This window comes from Schistocerca serialis, unplaced genomic scaffold (genome assembly GCF_023864345.2).
Source record: "Schistocerca serialis cubense isolate TAMUIC-IGC-003099 unplaced genomic scaffold, iqSchSeri2.2 HiC_scaffold_984, whole genome shotgun sequence".
Lineage (NCBI taxonomy): Eukaryota > Metazoa > Arthropoda > Insecta > Orthoptera > Acrididae > Schistocerca > Schistocerca serialis.
The window spans coordinates 1-15,709 of NW_026048611.1; the positions used below are offsets into that span (position 1 = coordinate 1).

The 15,709-nt window shown below is 53.4% G+C and overlaps 35 non-coding genes across 35 annotated transcripts; 7 read left to right on the forward strand and 28 right to left on the reverse strand.

The window, feature by feature from the left end:
* Positions 1 to 294: 294 nt before the first annotated feature.
* Positions 295 to 376, reverse strand: Trnas-aga (transfer RNA serine (anticodon AGA)). The gene has a single exon. It is a non-coding gene; the product is annotated as a tRNA-Ser (tRNA).
* Positions 377 to 516: 140 nt separating this feature from the next.
* Trnak-uuu (transfer RNA lysine (anticodon UUU)) lies at positions 517 to 589 on the reverse strand. The gene has a single exon. It is a non-coding gene; the product is annotated as a tRNA-Lys (tRNA).
* Positions 590 to 868: 279 nt separating this feature from the next.
* Trnae-uuc (transfer RNA glutamic acid (anticodon UUC)) lies at positions 869 to 940 on the reverse strand. Its single transcript has one exon. It is a non-coding gene; the product is annotated as a tRNA-Glu (tRNA).
* Positions 941 to 1,261: 321 nt separating this feature from the next.
* Positions 1,262 to 1,334, reverse strand: Trnam-cau (transfer RNA methionine (anticodon CAU)). Its single transcript has one exon. It is a non-coding gene; the product is annotated as a tRNA-Met (tRNA).
* Positions 1,335 to 2,148: 814 nt separating this feature from the next.
* On the forward strand, positions 2,149 to 2,220 carry Trnag-ucc (transfer RNA glycine (anticodon UCC)). Its single transcript has one exon. It is a non-coding gene; the product is annotated as a tRNA-Gly (tRNA).
* Positions 2,221 to 2,498: 278 nt separating this feature from the next.
* Positions 2,499 to 2,580, reverse strand: Trnas-aga (transfer RNA serine (anticodon AGA)). The gene has a single exon. It is a non-coding gene; the product is annotated as a tRNA-Ser (tRNA).
* A 140-nt stretch (positions 2,581 to 2,720) lies between these two features.
* Positions 2,721 to 2,793, reverse strand: Trnak-uuu (transfer RNA lysine (anticodon UUU)). The gene has a single exon. It is a non-coding gene; the product is annotated as a tRNA-Lys (tRNA).
* A 278-nt stretch (positions 2,794 to 3,071) lies between these two features.
* Positions 3,072 to 3,143, reverse strand: Trnae-uuc (transfer RNA glutamic acid (anticodon UUC)). Its single transcript has one exon. It is a non-coding gene; the product is annotated as a tRNA-Glu (tRNA).
* Positions 3,144 to 3,465: 322 nt separating this feature from the next.
* Positions 3,466 to 3,538, reverse strand: Trnam-cau (transfer RNA methionine (anticodon CAU)). The gene has a single exon. It is a non-coding gene; the product is annotated as a tRNA-Met (tRNA).
* An 813-nt stretch (positions 3,539 to 4,351) lies between these two features.
* Positions 4,352 to 4,423, forward strand: Trnag-ucc (transfer RNA glycine (anticodon UCC)). The gene has a single exon. It is a non-coding gene; the product is annotated as a tRNA-Gly (tRNA).
* Positions 4,424 to 4,701: 278 nt separating this feature from the next.
* Trnas-aga (transfer RNA serine (anticodon AGA)) lies at positions 4,702 to 4,783 on the reverse strand. Its single transcript has one exon. It is a non-coding gene; the product is annotated as a tRNA-Ser (tRNA).
* A 140-nt stretch (positions 4,784 to 4,923) lies between these two features.
* Positions 4,924 to 4,996, reverse strand: Trnak-uuu (transfer RNA lysine (anticodon UUU)). The gene has a single exon. It is a non-coding gene; the product is annotated as a tRNA-Lys (tRNA).
* Positions 4,997 to 5,275: 279 nt separating this feature from the next.
* On the reverse strand, positions 5,276 to 5,347 carry Trnae-uuc (transfer RNA glutamic acid (anticodon UUC)). Its single transcript has one exon. It is a non-coding gene; the product is annotated as a tRNA-Glu (tRNA).
* Positions 5,348 to 5,669: 322 nt separating this feature from the next.
* Trnam-cau (transfer RNA methionine (anticodon CAU)) lies at positions 5,670 to 5,742 on the reverse strand. Its single transcript has one exon. It is a non-coding gene; the product is annotated as a tRNA-Met (tRNA).
* An 813-nt stretch (positions 5,743 to 6,555) lies between these two features.
* Trnag-ucc (transfer RNA glycine (anticodon UCC)) lies at positions 6,556 to 6,627 on the forward strand. The gene has a single exon. It is a non-coding gene; the product is annotated as a tRNA-Gly (tRNA).
* A 278-nt stretch (positions 6,628 to 6,905) lies between these two features.
* Positions 6,906 to 6,987, reverse strand: Trnas-aga (transfer RNA serine (anticodon AGA)). The gene has a single exon. It is a non-coding gene; the product is annotated as a tRNA-Ser (tRNA).
* Positions 6,988 to 7,127: 140 nt separating this feature from the next.
* On the reverse strand, positions 7,128 to 7,200 carry Trnak-uuu (transfer RNA lysine (anticodon UUU)). The gene has a single exon. It is a non-coding gene; the product is annotated as a tRNA-Lys (tRNA).
* A 279-nt stretch (positions 7,201 to 7,479) lies between these two features.
* Trnae-uuc (transfer RNA glutamic acid (anticodon UUC)) lies at positions 7,480 to 7,551 on the reverse strand. The gene has a single exon. It is a non-coding gene; the product is annotated as a tRNA-Glu (tRNA).
* A 322-nt stretch (positions 7,552 to 7,873) lies between these two features.
* Trnam-cau (transfer RNA methionine (anticodon CAU)) lies at positions 7,874 to 7,946 on the reverse strand. Its single transcript has one exon. It is a non-coding gene; the product is annotated as a tRNA-Met (tRNA).
* Positions 7,947 to 8,759: 813 nt separating this feature from the next.
* Positions 8,760 to 8,831, forward strand: Trnag-ucc (transfer RNA glycine (anticodon UCC)). Its single transcript has one exon. It is a non-coding gene; the product is annotated as a tRNA-Gly (tRNA).
* A 278-nt stretch (positions 8,832 to 9,109) lies between these two features.
* Trnas-aga (transfer RNA serine (anticodon AGA)) lies at positions 9,110 to 9,191 on the reverse strand. The gene has a single exon. It is a non-coding gene; the product is annotated as a tRNA-Ser (tRNA).
* A 140-nt stretch (positions 9,192 to 9,331) lies between these two features.
* On the reverse strand, positions 9,332 to 9,404 carry Trnak-uuu (transfer RNA lysine (anticodon UUU)). Its single transcript has one exon. It is a non-coding gene; the product is annotated as a tRNA-Lys (tRNA).
* Positions 9,405 to 9,683: 279 nt separating this feature from the next.
* Positions 9,684 to 9,755, reverse strand: Trnae-uuc (transfer RNA glutamic acid (anticodon UUC)). The gene has a single exon. It is a non-coding gene; the product is annotated as a tRNA-Glu (tRNA).
* Positions 9,756 to 10,077: 322 nt separating this feature from the next.
* Positions 10,078 to 10,150, reverse strand: Trnam-cau (transfer RNA methionine (anticodon CAU)). The gene has a single exon. It is a non-coding gene; the product is annotated as a tRNA-Met (tRNA).
* Positions 10,151 to 10,963: 813 nt separating this feature from the next.
* Trnag-ucc (transfer RNA glycine (anticodon UCC)) lies at positions 10,964 to 11,035 on the forward strand. The gene has a single exon. It is a non-coding gene; the product is annotated as a tRNA-Gly (tRNA).
* Positions 11,036 to 11,313: 278 nt separating this feature from the next.
* On the reverse strand, positions 11,314 to 11,395 carry Trnas-aga (transfer RNA serine (anticodon AGA)). The gene has a single exon. It is a non-coding gene; the product is annotated as a tRNA-Ser (tRNA).
* A 140-nt stretch (positions 11,396 to 11,535) lies between these two features.
* Trnak-uuu (transfer RNA lysine (anticodon UUU)) lies at positions 11,536 to 11,608 on the reverse strand. The gene has a single exon. It is a non-coding gene; the product is annotated as a tRNA-Lys (tRNA).
* Positions 11,609 to 11,887: 279 nt separating this feature from the next.
* Positions 11,888 to 11,959, reverse strand: Trnae-uuc (transfer RNA glutamic acid (anticodon UUC)). The gene has a single exon. It is a non-coding gene; the product is annotated as a tRNA-Glu (tRNA).
* Positions 11,960 to 12,281: 322 nt separating this feature from the next.
* Trnam-cau (transfer RNA methionine (anticodon CAU)) lies at positions 12,282 to 12,354 on the reverse strand. Its single transcript has one exon. It is a non-coding gene; the product is annotated as a tRNA-Met (tRNA).
* Positions 12,355 to 13,167: 813 nt separating this feature from the next.
* On the forward strand, positions 13,168 to 13,239 carry Trnag-ucc (transfer RNA glycine (anticodon UCC)). The gene has a single exon. It is a non-coding gene; the product is annotated as a tRNA-Gly (tRNA).
* A 278-nt stretch (positions 13,240 to 13,517) lies between these two features.
* Trnas-aga (transfer RNA serine (anticodon AGA)) lies at positions 13,518 to 13,599 on the reverse strand. Its single transcript has one exon. It is a non-coding gene; the product is annotated as a tRNA-Ser (tRNA).
* Positions 13,600 to 13,739: 140 nt separating this feature from the next.
* Trnak-uuu (transfer RNA lysine (anticodon UUU)) lies at positions 13,740 to 13,812 on the reverse strand. Its single transcript has one exon. It is a non-coding gene; the product is annotated as a tRNA-Lys (tRNA).
* Positions 13,813 to 14,091: 279 nt separating this feature from the next.
* On the reverse strand, positions 14,092 to 14,163 carry Trnae-uuc (transfer RNA glutamic acid (anticodon UUC)). Its single transcript has one exon. It is a non-coding gene; the product is annotated as a tRNA-Glu (tRNA).
* Positions 14,164 to 14,485: 322 nt separating this feature from the next.
* Trnam-cau (transfer RNA methionine (anticodon CAU)) lies at positions 14,486 to 14,558 on the reverse strand. The gene has a single exon. It is a non-coding gene; the product is annotated as a tRNA-Met (tRNA).
* Positions 14,559 to 15,371: 813 nt separating this feature from the next.
* On the forward strand, positions 15,372 to 15,443 carry Trnag-ucc (transfer RNA glycine (anticodon UCC)). The gene has a single exon. It is a non-coding gene; the product is annotated as a tRNA-Gly (tRNA).
* The last annotated feature ends 266 nt before the right edge of the window (positions 15,444 to 15,709 follow it).

Consider the following 15,709-nt stretch of genomic DNA (forward strand, 5'->3'; position numbering starts at 1 on the left):
GATTCCGGCCACCGCAACGGGCGCAAATTTTTACGTATGAGTATGTGAGCCACGTGCTGTTAAATTAACGTTTTCTTTCCGTCGTTGCTCCACGCAGGCCATCCTGTAGTATGTCCCGACTTGTCCCGACTTTGCTCGGCTGACGCGAAAGCTGACGCTTGGAATTCGCCCTTATCAAGAGGACAGGCGATATAAACGGCTGTGAGAGGTGAGGTGTAGCGAAGTACCAAAACGACAGGCAAACTGCGAAATTTTCTGCTCCTTCTTCTTAAACAAAAAAATAAAAAAAAGAGACGCAGTCGGTAGGACTCGAACCTACGCTCCCAGAGGGAATCTGATTTCTAGTCAGACGCCTTAACCACTCGGCCACGACTGCTCGCAGCCAAAAAGTTCCCTCGAATCGTGAAAACTCAAACCGTTCTGCGCAGTATGTTGACAGGAAACGAACTCCGTGCACTGATTACGGCAGGGCTACCAGCGCTACGAGACGAGCCATTACGGAAGCGTTAAAATCTTCGCCCGGACAGGGACTCGAACCCTGGACCCTTAGGTTAAAAGCCTAATGCTCTACCGACTGAGCTATCCGGGCTCACACTTGTTGGGGGATGGAGCAGCTGCAGGCAATGTGAATAACTGGAACGCGTAATTGCTGGCTTCTGGCGCAACTGGCGACTTCACCGACTTGCCACTGACGCTGGTAGCAGCCCAACAGCGGACCAGTGCCTCTTCTCCCTTTATCCCGGTGCTGACAGTAATTGCATCTCGTGCCTTTTTTCCCCGATTACGCTCGGTTGAAGCTCCGGAAGGAGGGCGACAAACGAGGGTTGGAGGGCCAAAACATGGAGGGTCGTGTGCGCAAAAACTTCGCTTCCGGTACCGGGAATCGAACCCTGGCCTCCTGGGTGAAAGCCAGGTATCCTAGCCACTAGACCACACCGGATTTGCTCGATAAGTGTCAGATTTACTCCCTCTCCTCTGGCATTTCGTGCTGAATCCGGACTCAGTGGTGTTCTCTGTTTGCGAGCATATTTGCGCCTACAGACTGGCATGGCGCACAGCTCGAAACTGACTATTCATTGCTGTTTGCATCATATTTTACTCATAACAGGGGAGGAGAAAGGTCAAAGCTGTACCTTGCCATAGCTGCATGTAAACATTTGACGCTGAGGCGTGGACTCCTTGTGGATAACAAACGACAATTCAGTTCGTTCCCTAGCAACAGCAACGCCGTTAATTCAGCCATGATGTACAGCAAATTATATGCCCCGGGTGAGGATCGAACTCACGACCTTAAGATTATGAGACTTACGCGCTGCCCACTGCGCTACCGAGGCACGTCTGCAACCAACGTCCCAGGAAACTTGGTAAGCCTCGCATATTAGAGATAGACAGTTTGCGCTTTCTCAAGAATCTGTTGTGTTGCTACACGTGCTTTCCCGAATTGCTAGATTAAACTGCTGCCGCGGCTTTTCCAACGGAAAGCAGCACTGCCTGAGGTTACAGTACATCGCCCTTGCGGCACCTGAACACAGCGGCCTGTAGGGCCAGGCTGACGCTAGAGTTCAGAAATAGCACGCGTCCGTCCAAGTACGGTCTCTTGCGTGCTGCGTGTTTGGTTCTTCTCACAGCGAATCCTGCTATACATTTCTGAGGCTGACGCAGCTCAAACGAGCAATCGGCGCGGCAGCATTATAGCGAGAACAGCAAAAACGATGCATCGGCCGGGAATCGAACCCGGGCCGCCCGCGTGGTAGGCGAACAACCTGCCGCTTTTTTTGTTGTTGTTCTCATTTTTTTAGTTGCATTTGTTGGGGGCGGTCGACCGTGCTTCCCGAGCATATTCCAGAGTAGCTGTCTGCAGGGAAAGTGGGATTGCCACCCAACGACGCCGGATACAACCGAAAAAAGTGCTACACACGCGGAGTCCCCCACTACACTGCCTTAAAGCGACCGCTCATCACTATCGTGTGAGTAACCTTGCGGCCGCGGCGACGAGTCTTGCCCAAAGACGCAGCGTGCGTGGAGGCGCTGCCCGAACGCGTGTGGATGCACCCTCCTACCTCGTAAAGCGCCTACAGCTACTATCACCGTGGGCCGCTGCCGGCGGGCGGGAAGCCGACACAGCGCGGCGTCACGGGCAGCGGCTGTGCGGTGGTGGTGTAATGGTGAGCATAGTTGCCTTCCAAGCAGTTGATCCGGGTTCGATTCCCGGCCACCGCAACGGGCGCAAATTTTTACGTATGAGTATGTGAGCCACGTGCTGTTAAATTAACGTTTTCTTTCCGTCGTTGCTCCACGCAGGCCATCCTGTAGTATGTCCCGACTTGTCCCGACTTTGCTCGGCTGACGCGAAAGCTGACGCTTGGAATTCGCCCTTATCAAGAGGACAGGCGATATAAACGGCTGTGAGAGGTGAGGTGTAGCGAAGTACCAAAACGACAGGCAAACTGCGAAATTTTCTGCTCCTTCTTCTTAAACAAAAAAATAAAAAAAAGAGACGCAGTCGGTAGGACTCGAACCTACGCTCCCAGAGGGAATCTGATTTCTAGTCAGACGCCTTAACCACTCGGCCACGACTGCTCGCAGCCAAAAAGTTCCCTCGAATCGTGAAAACTCAAACCGTTCTGCGCAGTATGTTGACAGGAAACGAACTCCGTGCACTGATTACGGCAGGGCTACCAGCGCTACGAGACGAGCCATTACGGAAGCGTTAAAATCTTCGCCCGGACAGGGACTCGAACCCTGGACCCTTAGGTTAAAAGCCTAATGCTCTACCGACTGAGCTATCCGGGCTCACACTTGTTGGGGGATGGAGCAGCTGCAGGCAATGTGAATAACTGGAACGCGTAATTGCTGGCTTCTGGCGCAACTGGCGACTTCACCGACTTGCCACTGACGCTGGTAGCAGCCCAACAGCGGACCAGTGCCTCTTCTCCCTTTATCCCGGTGCTGACAGTAATTGCATCTCGTGCCTTTTTTCCCGATTACGCTCGGTTGAAGCTCCGGAAGGAGGGCGACAAACGAGGGTTGGAGGGCCAAAACATGGAGGGTCGTGTGCGCAAAAACTTCGCTTCCGGTACCGGGAATCGAACCCTGGCCTCCTGGGTGAAAGCCAGGTATCCTAGCCACTAGACCACACCGGATTTGCTCGATAAGTGTCAGATTTACTCCCTCTCCTCTGGCATTTCGTGCTGAATCCGGACTCAGTGGTGTTCTCTGTTTGCGAGCATATTTGCGCCTACAGACTGGCATGGCGCACAGCTCGAAACTGACTATTCATTGCTGTTTGCATCATATTTTACTCATAACAGGGGAGGAGAAAGGTCAAAGCTGTACCTTGCCATAGCTGCATGTAAACATTTTGACGCTGAGGCGTGGACTCCTTGTGGATAACAAACGACAATTCAGTTCGTTCCCTAGCAACAGCAACGCCGTTAATTCAGCCATGATGTACAGCAAATTATATGCCCCGGGTGAGGATCGAACTCACGACCTTAAGATTATGAGACTTACGCGCTGCCCACTGCGCTACCGAGGCACGTCTGCAACCAACGTCCCAGGAAACTTGGTAAGCCTCGCATATTAGAGATAGACAGTTTGCGCTTTCTCAAGAATCTGTTGTGTTGCTACACGTGCTTTCCCGAATTGCTAGATTAAACTGCTGCCGCGGCTTTTCCAACGGAAAGCAGCACTGCCTGAGGTTACAGTACATCGCCCTTGCGGCACCTGAACACAGCGGCCTGTAGGGCCAGGCTGACGCTAGAGTTCAGAAATAGCACGCGTCCGTCCAAGTACGGTCTCTTGCGTGCTGCGTGTTTGGTTCTTCTCACAGCGAATCCTGCTATACATTTCTGAGGCTGACGCAGCTCAAACGAGCAATCGGCGCGGCAGCATTATAGCGAGAACAGCAAAACGATGCATCGGCCGGGAATCGAACCCGGGCCGCCCGCGTGGTAGGCGAACAACCTGCCGCTTTTTTTGTTGTTGTTCTCATTTTTTTAGTTGCATTTGTTGGGGGCGGTCGACCGTGCTTCCCGAGCATATTCCAGAGTAGCTGTCTGCAGGGAAAGTGGGATTGCCACCCAACGACGCCGGATACAACCGAAAAAAGTGCTACACACGCGGAGTCCCCCACTACACTGCCTTAAAGCGACCGCTCATCACTATCGTGTGAGTAACCTTGCGGCCGCGGCGACGAGTCTTGCCCAAAGACGCAGCGTGCGTGGAGGCGCTGCCCGAACGCGTGTGGATGCACCCTCCTACCTCGTAAAGCGCCTACAGCTACTATCACCGTGGGCCGCTGCCGGCGGGCGGGAAGCCGACACAGCGCGGCGTCACGGGCAGCGGCTGTGCGGTGGTGGTGTAATGGTGAGCATAGTTGCCTTCCAAGCAGTTGATCCGGGTTCGATTCCCGGCCACCGCAACGGGCGCAAATTTTTACGTATGAGTATGTGAGCCACGTGCTGTTAAATTAACGTTTTCTTTCCGTCGTTGCTCCACGCAGGCCATCCTGTAGTATGTCCCGACTTGTCCCGACTTTGCTCGGCTGACGCGAAAGCTGACGCTTGGAATTCGCCCTTATCAAGAGGACAGGCGATATAAACGGCTGTGAGAGGTGAGGTGTAGCGAAGTACCAAAACGACAGGCAAACTGCGAAATTTTCTGCTCCTTCTTCTTAAACAAAAAAATAAAAAAAAGAGACGCAGTCGGTAGGACTCGAACCTACGCTCCCAGAGGGAATCTGATTTCTAGTCAGACGCCTTAACCACTCGGCCACGACTGCTCGCAGCCAAAAAGTTCCCTCGAATCGTGAAAACTCAAACCGTTCTGCGCAGTATGTTGACAGGAAACGAACTCCGTGCACTGATTACGGCAGGGCTACCAGCGCTACGAGACGAGCCATTACGGAAGCGTTAAAATCTTCGCCCGGACAGGGACTCGAACCCTGGACCCTTAGGTTAAAAGCCTAATGCTCTACCGACTGAGCTATCCGGGCTCACACTTGTTGGGGGATGGAGCAGCTGCAGGCAATGTGAATAACTGGAACGCGTAATTGCTGGCTTCTGGCGCAACTGGCGACTTCACCGACTTGCCACTGACGCTGGTAGCAGCCCAACAGCGGACCAGTGCCTCTTCTCCCTTTATCCCGGTGCTGACAGTAATTGCATCTCGTGCCTTTTTTCCCCGATTACGCTCGGTTGAAGCTCCGGAAGGAGGGCGACAAACGAGGGTTGGAGGGCCAAAACATGGAGGGTCGTGTGCGCAAAAACTTCGCTTCCGGTACCGGGAATCGAACCCTGGCCTCCTGGGTGAAAGCCAGGTATCCTAGCCACTAGACCACACCGGATTTGCTCGATAAGTGTCAGATTTACTCCCTCTCCTCTGGCATTTCGTGCTGAATCCGGACTCAGTGGTGTTCTCTGTTTGCGAGCATATTTGCGCCTACAGACTGGCATGGCGCACAGCTCGAAACTGACTATTCATTGCTGTTTGCATCATATTTTACTCATAACAGGGGAGGAGAAAGGTCAAAGCTGTACCTTGCCATAGCTGCATGTAAACATTTTGACGCTGAGGCGTGGACTCCTTGTGGATAACAAACGACAATTCAGTTCGTTCCCTAGCAACAGCAACGCCGTTAATTCAGCCATGATGTACAGCAAATTATATGCCCCGGGTGAGGATCGAACTCACGACCTTAAGATTATGAGACTTACGCGCTGCCCACTGCGCTACCGAGGCACGTCTGCAACCAACGTCCCAGGAAACTTGGTAAGCCTCGCATATTAGAGATAGACAGTTTGCGCTTTCTCAAGAATCTGTTGTGTTGCTACACGTGCTTTCCCGAATTGCTAGATTAAACTGCTGCCGCGGCTTTTCCAACGGAAAGCAGCACTGCCTGAGGTTACAGTACATCGCCCTTGCGGCACCTGAACACAGCGGCCTGTAGGGCCAGGCTGACGCTAGAGTTCAGAAATAGCACGCGTCCGTCCAAGTACGGTCTCTTGCGTGCTGCGTGTTTGGTTCTTCTCACAGCGAATCCTGCTATACATTTCTGAGGCTGACGCAGCTCAAACGAGCAATCGGCGCGGCAGCATTATAGCGAGAACAGCAAAACGATGCATCGGCCGGGAATCGAACCCGGGCCGCCCGCGTGGTAGGCGAACAACCTGCCGCTTTTTTTGTTGTTGTTCTCATTTTTTTAGTTGCATTTGTTGGGGGCGGTCGACCGTGCTTCCCGAGCATATTCCAGAGTAGCTGTCTGCAGGGAAAGTGGGATTGCCACCCAACGACGCCGGATACAACCGAAAAAAGTGCTACACACGCGGAGTCCCCCACTACACTGCCTTAAAGCGACCGCTCATCACTATCGTGTGAGTAACCTTGCGGCCGCGGCGACGAGTCTTGCCCAAAGACGCAGCGTGCGTGGAGGCGCTGCCCGAACGCGTGTGGATGCACCCTCCTACCTCGTAAAGCGCCTACAGCTACTATCACCGTGGGCCGCTGCCGGCGGGCGGGAAGCCGACACAGCGCGGCGTCACGGGCAGCGGCTGTGCGGTGGTGGTGTAATGGTGAGCATAGTTGCCTTCCAAGCAGTTGATCCGGGTTCGATTCCCGGCCACCGCAACGGGCGCAAATTTTTACGTATGAGTATGTGAGCCACGTGCTGTTAAATTAACGTTTTCTTTCCGTCGTTGCTCCACGCAGGCCATCCTGTAGTATGTCCCGACTTGTCCCGACTTTGCTCGGCTGACGCGAAAGCTGACGCTTGGAATTCGCCCTTATCAAGAGGACAGGCGATATAAACGGCTGTGAGAGGTGAGGTGTAGCGAAGTACCAAAACGACAGGCAAACTGCGAAATTTTCTGCTCCTTCTTCTTAAACAAAAAAATAAAAAAAAGAGACGCAGTCGGTAGGACTCGAACCTACGCTCCCAGAGGGAATCTGATTTCTAGTCAGACGCCTTAACCACTCGGCCACGACTGCTCGCAGCCAAAAAGTTCCCTCGAATCGTGAAAACTCAAACCGTTCTGCGCAGTATGTTGACAGGAAACGAACTCCGTGCACTGATTACGGCAGGGCTACCAGCGCTACGAGACGAGCCATTACGGAAGCGTTAAAATCTTCGCCCGGACAGGGACTCGAACCCTGGACCCTTAGGTTAAAAGCCTAATGCTCTACCGACTGAGCTATCCGGGCTCACACTTGTTGGGGGATGGAGCAGCTGCAGGCAATGTGAATAACTGGAACGCGTAATTGCTGGCTTCTGGCGCAACTGGCGACTTCACCGACTTGCCACTGACGCTGGTAGCAGCCCAACAGCGGACCAGTGCCTCTTCTCCCTTTATCCCGGTGCTGACAGTAATTGCATCTCGTGCCTTTTTTCCCCGATTACGCTCGGTTGAAGCTCCGGAAGGAGGGCGACAAACGAGGGTTGGAGGGCCAAAACATGGAGGGTCGTGTGCGCAAAAACTTCGCTTCCGGTACCGGGAATCGAACCCTGGCCTCCTGGGTGAAAGCCAGGTATCCTAGCCACTAGACCACACCGGATTTGCTCGATAAGTGTCAGATTTACTCCCTCTCCTCTGGCATTTCGTGCTGAATCCGGACTCAGTGGTGTTCTCTGTTTGCGAGCATATTTGCGCCTACAGACTGGCATGGCGCACAGCTCGAAACTGACTATTCATTGCTGTTTGCATCATATTTTACTCATAACAGGGGAGGAGAAAGGTCAAAGCTGTACCTTGCCATAGCTGGATGTAAACATTTTGACGCTGAGGCGTGGACTCCTTGTGGATAACAAACGACAATTCAGTTCGTTCCCTAGCAACAGCAACGCCGTTAATTCAGCCATGATGTACAGCAAATTATATGCCCCGGGTGAGGATCGAACTCACGACCTTAAGATTATGAGACTTACGCGCTGCCCACTGCGCTACCGAGGCACGTCTGCAACCAACGTCCCAGGAAACTTGGTAAGCCTCGCATATTAGAGATAGACAGTTTGCGCTTTCTCAAGAATCTGTTGTGTTGCTACACGTGCTTTCCCGAATTGCTAGATTAAACTGCTGCCGCGGCTTTTCCAACGGAAAGCAGCACTGCCTGAGGTTACAGTACATCGCCCTTGCGGCACCTGAACACAGCGGCCTGTAGGGCCAGGCTGACGCTAGAGTTCAGAAATAGCACGCGTCCGTCCAAGTACGGTCTCTTGCGTGCTGCGTGTTTGGTTCTTCTCACAGCGAATCCTGCTATACATTTCTGAGGCTGACGCAGCTCAAACGAGCAATCGGCGCGGCAGCATTATAGCGAGAACAGCAAAACGATGCATCGGCCGGGAATCGAACCCGGGCCGCCCGCGTGGTAGGCGAACAACCTGCCGCTTTTTTTGTTGTTGTTCTCATTTTTTTAGTTGCATTTGTTGGGGGCGGTCGACCGTGCTTCCCGAGCATATTCCAGAGTAGCTGTCTGCAGGGAAAGTGGGATTGCCACCCAACGACGCCGGATACAACCGAAAAAAGTGCTACACACGCGGAGTCCCCCACTACACTGCCTTAAAGCGACCGCTCATCACTATCGTGTGAGTAACCTTGCGGCCGCGGCGACGAGTCTTGCCCAAAGACGCAGCGTGCGTGGAGGCGCTGCCCGAACGCGTGTGGATGCACCCTCCTACCTCGTAAAGCGCCTACAGCTACTATCACCGTGGGCCGCTGCCGGCGGGCGGGAAGCCGACACAGCGCGGCGTCACGGGCAGCGGCTGTGCGGTGGTGGTGTAATGGTGAGCATAGTTGCCTTCCAAGCAGTTGATCCGGGTTCGATTCCCGGCCACCGCAACGGGCGCAAATTTTTACGTATGAGTATGTGAGCCACGTGCTGTTAAATTAACGTTTTCTTTCCGTCGTTGCTCCACGCAGGCCATCCTGTAGTATGTCCCGACTTGTCCCGACTTTGCTCGGCTGACGCGAAAGCTGACGCTTGGAATTCGCCCTTATCAAGAGGACAGGCGATATAAACGGCTGTGAGAGGTGAGGTGTAGCGAAGTACCAAAACGACAGGCAAACTGCGAAATTTTCTGCTCCTTCTTCTTAAACAAAAAAATAAAAAAAAGAGACGCAGTCGGTAGGACTCGAACCTACGCTCCCAGAGGGAATCTGATTTCTAGTCAGACGCCTTAACCACTCGGCCACGACTGCTCGCAGCCAAAAAGTTCCCTCGAATCGTGAAAACTCAAACCGTTCTGCGCAGTATGTTGACAGGAAACGAACTCCGTGCACTGATTACGGCAGGGCTACCAGCGCTACGAGACGAGCCATTACGGAAGCGTTAAAATCTTCGCCCGGACAGGGACTCGAACCCTGGACCCTTAGGTTAAAAGCCTAATGCTCTACCGACTGAGCTATCCGGGCTCACACTTGTTGGGGGATGGAGCAGCTGCAGGCAATGTGAATAACTGGAACGCGTAATTGCTGGCTTCTGGCGCAACTGGCGACTTCACCGACTTGCCACTGACGCTGGTAGCAGCCCAACAGCGGACCAGTGCCTCTTCTCCCTTTATCCCGGTGCTGACAGTAATTGCATCTCGTGCCTTTTTTCCCCGATTACGCTCGGTTGAAGCTCCGGAAGGAGGGCGACAAACGAGGGTTGGAGGGCCAAAACATGGAGGGTCGTGTGCGCAAAAACTTCGCTTCCGGTACCGGGAATCGAACCCTGGCCTCCTGGGTGAAAGCCAGGTATCCTAGCCACTAGACCACACCGGATTTGCTCGATAAGTGTCAGATTTACTCCCTCTCCTCTGGCATTTCGTGCTGAATCCGGACTCAGTGGTGTTCTCTGTTTGCGAGCATATTTGCGCCTACAGACTGGCATGGCGCACAGCTCGAAACTGACTATTCATTGCTGTTTGCATCATATTTTACTCATAACAGGGGAGGAGAAAGGTCAAAGCTGTACCTTGCCATAGCTGCATGTAAACATTTTGACGCTGAGGCGTGGACTCCTTGTGGATAACAAACGACAATTCAGTTCGTTCCCTAGCAACAGCAACGCCGTTAATTCAGCCATGATGTACAGCAAATTATATGCCCCGGGTGAGGATCGAACTCACGACCTTAAGATTATGAGACTTACGCGCTGCCCACTGCGCTACCGAGGCACGTCTGCAACCAACGTCCCAGGAAACTTGGTAAGCCTCGCATATTAGAGATAGACAGTTTGCGCTTTCTCAAGAATCTGTTGTGTTGCTACACGTGCTTTCCCGAATTGCTAGATTAAACTGCTGCCGCGGCTTTTCCAACGGAAAGCAGCACTGCCTGAGGTTACAGTACATCGCCCTTGCGGCACCTGAACACAGCGGCCTGTAGGGCCAGGCTGACGCTAGAGTTCAGAAATAGCACGCGTCCGTCCAAGTACGGTCTCTTGCGTGCTGCGTGTTTGGTTCTTCTCACAGCGAATCCTGCTATACATTTCTGAGGCTGACGCAGCTCAAACGAGCAATCGGCGCGGCAGCATTATAGCGAGAACAGCAAAACGATGCATCGGCCGGGAATCGAACCCGGGCCGCCCGCGTGGTAGGCGAACAACCTGCCGCTTTTTTTGTTGTTGTTCTCATTTTTTTAGTTGCATTTGTTGGGGGCGGTCGACCGTGCTTCCCGAGCATATTCCAGAGTAGCTGTCTGCAGGGAAAGTGGGATTGCCACCCAACGACGCCGGATACAACCGAAAAAAGTGCTACACACGCGGAGTCCCCCACTACACTGCCTTAAAGCGACCGCTCATCACTATCGTGTGAGTAACCTTGCGGCCGCGGCGACGAGTCTTGCCCAAAGACGCAGCGTGCGTGGAGGCGCTGCCCGAACGCGTGTGGATGCACCCTCCTACCTCGTAAAGCGCCTACAGCTACTATCACCGTGGGCCGCTGCCGGCGGGCGGGAAGCCGACACAGCGCGGCGTCACGGGCAGCGGCTGTGCGGTGGTGGTGTAATGGTGAGCATAGTTGCCTTCCAAGCAGTTGATCCGGGTTCGATTCCCGGCCACCGCAACGGGCGCAAATTTTTACGTATGAGTATGTGAGCCACGTGCTGTTAAATTAACGTTTTCTTTCCGTCGTTGCTCCACGCAGGCCATCCTGTAGTATGTCCCGACTTGTCCCGACTTTGCTCGGCTGACGCGAAAGCTGACGCTTGGAATTCGCCCTTATCAAGAGGACAGGCGATATAAACGGCTGTGAGAGGTGAGGTGTAGCGAAGTACCAAAACGACAGGCAAACTGCGAAATTTTCTGCTCCTTCTTCTTAAACAAAAAAATAAAAAAAAGAGACGCAGTCGGTAGGACTCGAACCTACGCTCCCAGAGGGAATCTGATTTCTAGTCAGACGCCTTAACCACTCGGCCACGACTGCTCGCAGCCAAAAAGTTCCCTCGAATCGTGAAAACTCAAACCGTTCTGCGCAGTATGTTGACAGGAAACGAACTCCGTGCACTGATTACGGCAGGGCTACCAGCGCTACGAGACGAGCCATTACGGAAGCGTTAAAATCTTCGCCCGGACAGGGACTCGAACCCTGGACCCTTAGGTTAAAAGCCTAATGCTCTACCGACTGAGCTATCCGGGCTCACACTTGTTGGGGGATGGAGCAGCTGCAGGCAATGTGAATAACTGGAACGCGTAATTGCTGGCTTCTGGCGCAACTGGCGACTTCACCGACTTGCCACTGACGCTGGTAGCAGCCCAACAGCGGACCAGTGCCTCTTCTCCCTTTATCCCGGTGCTGACAGTAATTGCATCTCGTGCCTTTTTTCCCCGATTACGCTCGGTTGAAGCTCCGGAAGGAGGGCGACAAACGAGGGTTGGAGGGCCAAAACATGGAGGGTCGTGTGCGCAAAAACTTCGCTTCCGGTACCGGGAATCGAACCCTGGCCTCCTGGGTGAAAGCCAGGTATCCTAGCCACTAGACCACACCGGATTTGCTCGATAAGTGTCAGATTTACTCCCTCTCCTCTGGCATTTCGTGCTGAATCCGGACTCAGTGGTGTTCTCTGTTTGCGAGCATATTTGCGCCTACAGACTGGCATGGCGCACAGCTCGAAACTGACTATTCATTGCTGTTTGCATCATATTTTACTCATAACAGGGGAGGAGAAAGGTCAAAGCTGTACCTTGCCATAGCTGCATGTAAACATTTTGACGCTGAGGCGTGGACTCCTTGTGGATAACAAACGACAATTCAGTTCGTTCCCTAGCAACAGCAACGCCGTTAATTCAGCCATGATGTACAGCAAATTATATGCCCCGGGTGAGGATCGAACTCACGACCTTAAGATTATGAGACTTACGCGCTGCCCACTGCGCTACCGAGGCACGTCTGCAACCAACGTCCCAGGAAACTTGGTAAGCCTCGCATATTAGAGATAGACAGTTTGCGCTTTCTCAAGAATCTGTTGTGTTGCTACACGTGCTTTCCCGAATTGCTAGATTAAACTGCTGCCGCGGCTTTTCCAACGGAAAGCAGCACTGCCTGAGGTTACAGTACATCGCCCTTGCGGCACCTGAACACAGCGGCCTGTAGGGCCAGGCTGACGCTAGAGTTCAGAAATAGCACGCGTCCGTCCAAGTACGGTCTCTTGCGTGCTGCGTGTTTGGTTCTTCTCACAGCGAATCCTGCTATACATTTCTGAGGCTGACGCAGCTCAAACGAGCAATCGGCGCGGCAGCATTATAGCGAGAACAGCAAAACGATGCATCGGCCGGGAATCGAACCCGGGCCGCCCGCGTGGTAGGCGAACAACCTGCCGCTTTTTTTGTTGTTGTTCTCATTTTTTTAGTTGCATTTGTTGGGGGCGGTCGACCGTGCTTCCCGAGCATATTCCAGAGTAGCTGTCTGCAGGGAAAGTGGGATTGCCACCCAACGACGCCGGATACAACCGAAAAAAGTGCTACACACGCGGAGTCCCCCACTACACTGCCTTAAAGCGACCGCTCATCACTATCGTGTGAGTAACCTTGCGGCCGCGGCGACGAGTCTTGCCCAAAGACGCAGCGTGCGTGGAGGCGCTGCCCGAACGCGTGTGGATGCACCCTCCTACCTCGTAAAGCGCCTACAGCTACTATCACCGTGGGCCGCTGCCGGCGGGCGGGAAGCCGACACAGCGCGGCGTCACGGGCAGCGGCTGTGCGGTGGTGGTGTAATGGTGAGCATAGTTGCCTTCCAAGCAGTTGATCCGGGTTCGATTCCCGGCCACCGCAACGGGCGCAAATTTTTACGTATGAGTATGTGAGCCACGTGCTGTTAAATTAACGTTTTCTTTCCGTCGTTGCTCCACGCAGGCCATCCTGTAGTATGTCCCGACTTGTCCCGACTTTGCTCGGCTGACGCGAAAGCTGACGCTTGGAATTCGCCCTTATCAAGAGGACAGGCGATATAAACGGCTGTGAGAGGTGAGGTGTAGCGAAGTACCAAAACGACAGGCAAACTGCGAAATTTTCTGCTCCTTCTTCTTAAACAAAAAAATAAAAAAAAGAGACGCAGTCGGTAGGACTCGAACCTACGCTCCCAGAGGGAATCTGATTTCTAGTCAGACGCCTTAACCACTCGGCCACGACTGCTCGCAGCCAAAAAGTTCCCTCGAATCGTGAAAACTCAAACCGTTCTGCGCAGTATGTTGACAGGAAACGAACTCCGTGCACTGATTACGGCAGGGCTACCAGCGCTACGAGACGAGCCATTACGGAAGCGTTAAAATCTTCGCCCGGACAGGGACTCGAACCCTGGACCCTTAGGTTAAAAGCCTAATGCTCTACCGACTGAGCTATCCGGGCTCACACTTGTTGGGGGATGGAGCAGCTGCAGGCAATGTGAATAACTGGAACGCGTAATTGCTGGCTTCTGGCGCAACTGGCGACTTCACCGACTTGCCACTGACGCTGGTAGCAGCCCAACAGCGGACCAGTGCCTCTTCTCCCTTTATCCCGGTGCTGACAGTAATTGCATCTCGTGCCTTTTTTCCCCGATTACGCTCGGTTGAAGCTCCGGAAGGAGGGCGACAAACGAGGGTTGGAGGGCCAAAACATGGAGGGTCGTGTGCGCAAAAACTTCGCTTCCGGTACCGGGAATCGAACCCTGGCCTCCTGGGTGAAAGCCAGGTATCCTAGCCACTAGACCACACCGGATTTGCTCGATAAGTGTCAGATTTACTCCCTCTCCTCTGGCATTTCGTGCTGAATCCGGACTCAGTGGTGTTCTCTGTTTGCGAGCATATTTGCGCCTACAGACTGGCATGGCGCACAGCTCGAAACTGACTATTCATTGCTGTTTGCATCATATTTTACTCATAACAGGGGAGGAGAAAGGTCAAAGCTGTACCTTGCCATAGCTGGATGTAAACATTTTGACGCTGAGGCGTGGACTCCTTGTGGATAACAAACGACAATTCAGTTCGTTCCCTAGCAACAGCAACGCCGTTAATTCAGCCATGATGTACAGCAAATTATATGCCCCGGGTGAGGATCGAACTCACGACCTTAAGATTATGAGACTTACGCGCTGCCCACTGCGCTACCGAGGCACGTCTGCAACCAACGTCCCAGGAAACTTGGTAAGCCTCGCATATTAGAGATAGACAGTTTGCGCTTTCTCAAGAATCTGTTGTGTTGCTACACGTGCTTTCCCGAATTGCTAGATTAAACTGCTGCCGCGGCTTTTCCAACGGAAAGCAGCACTGCCTGAGGTTACAGTACATCGCCCTTGCGGCACCTGAACACAGCGGCCTGTAGGGCCAGGCTGACGCTAGAGTTCAGAAATAGCACGCGTCCGTCCAAGTACGGTCTCTTGCGTGCTGCGTGTTTGGTTCTTCTCACAGCGAATCCTGCTATACATTTCTGAGGCTGACGCAGCTCAAACGAGCAATCGGCGCGGCAGCATTATAGCGAGAACAGCAAAACGATGCATCGGCCGGGAATCGAACCCGGGCCGCCCGCGTGGTAGGCGAACAACCTGCCGCTTTTTTTGTTGTTGTTCTCATTTTTTTAGTTGCATTTGTTGGGGGCGGTCGACCGTGCTTCCCGAGCATATTCCAGAGTAGCTGTCTGCAGGGAAAGTGGGATTGCCACCCAACGACGCCGGATACAACCGAAAAAAGTGCTACACACGCGGAGTCCCCCACTACACTGCCTTAAAGCGACCGCTCATCACTATCGTGTGAGTAACCTTGCGGCCGCGGCGACGAGTCTTGCCCAAAGACGCAGCGTGCGTGGAGGCGCTGCCCGAACGCGTGTGGATGCACCCTCCTACCTCGTAAAGCGCCTACAGCTACTATCACCGTGGGCCGCTGCCGGCGGGCGGGAAGCCGACACAGCGCGGCGTCACGGGCAGCGGCTGTGCGGTGGTGGTGTAATGGTGAGCATAGTTGCCTTCCAAGCAGTTGATCCGGGTTCGATTCCCGGCCACCGCAACGGGCGCAAATTTTTACGTATGAGTATGTGAGCCACGTGCTGTTAAATTAACGTTTTCTTTCCGTCGTTGCTCCACGCAGGCCATCCTGTAGTATGTCCCGACTTGTCCCGACTTTGCTCGGCTGACGCGAAAGCTGACGCTTGGAATTCGCCCTTATCAAGAGGACAGGCGATATAAACGGCTGTGAGAGGTGAGGTGTAGCGAAGTACCAAAACGACAGGCAAACTGCGAAATTTTCTGCTCCTTCTTCTTAAACAAAAAAAT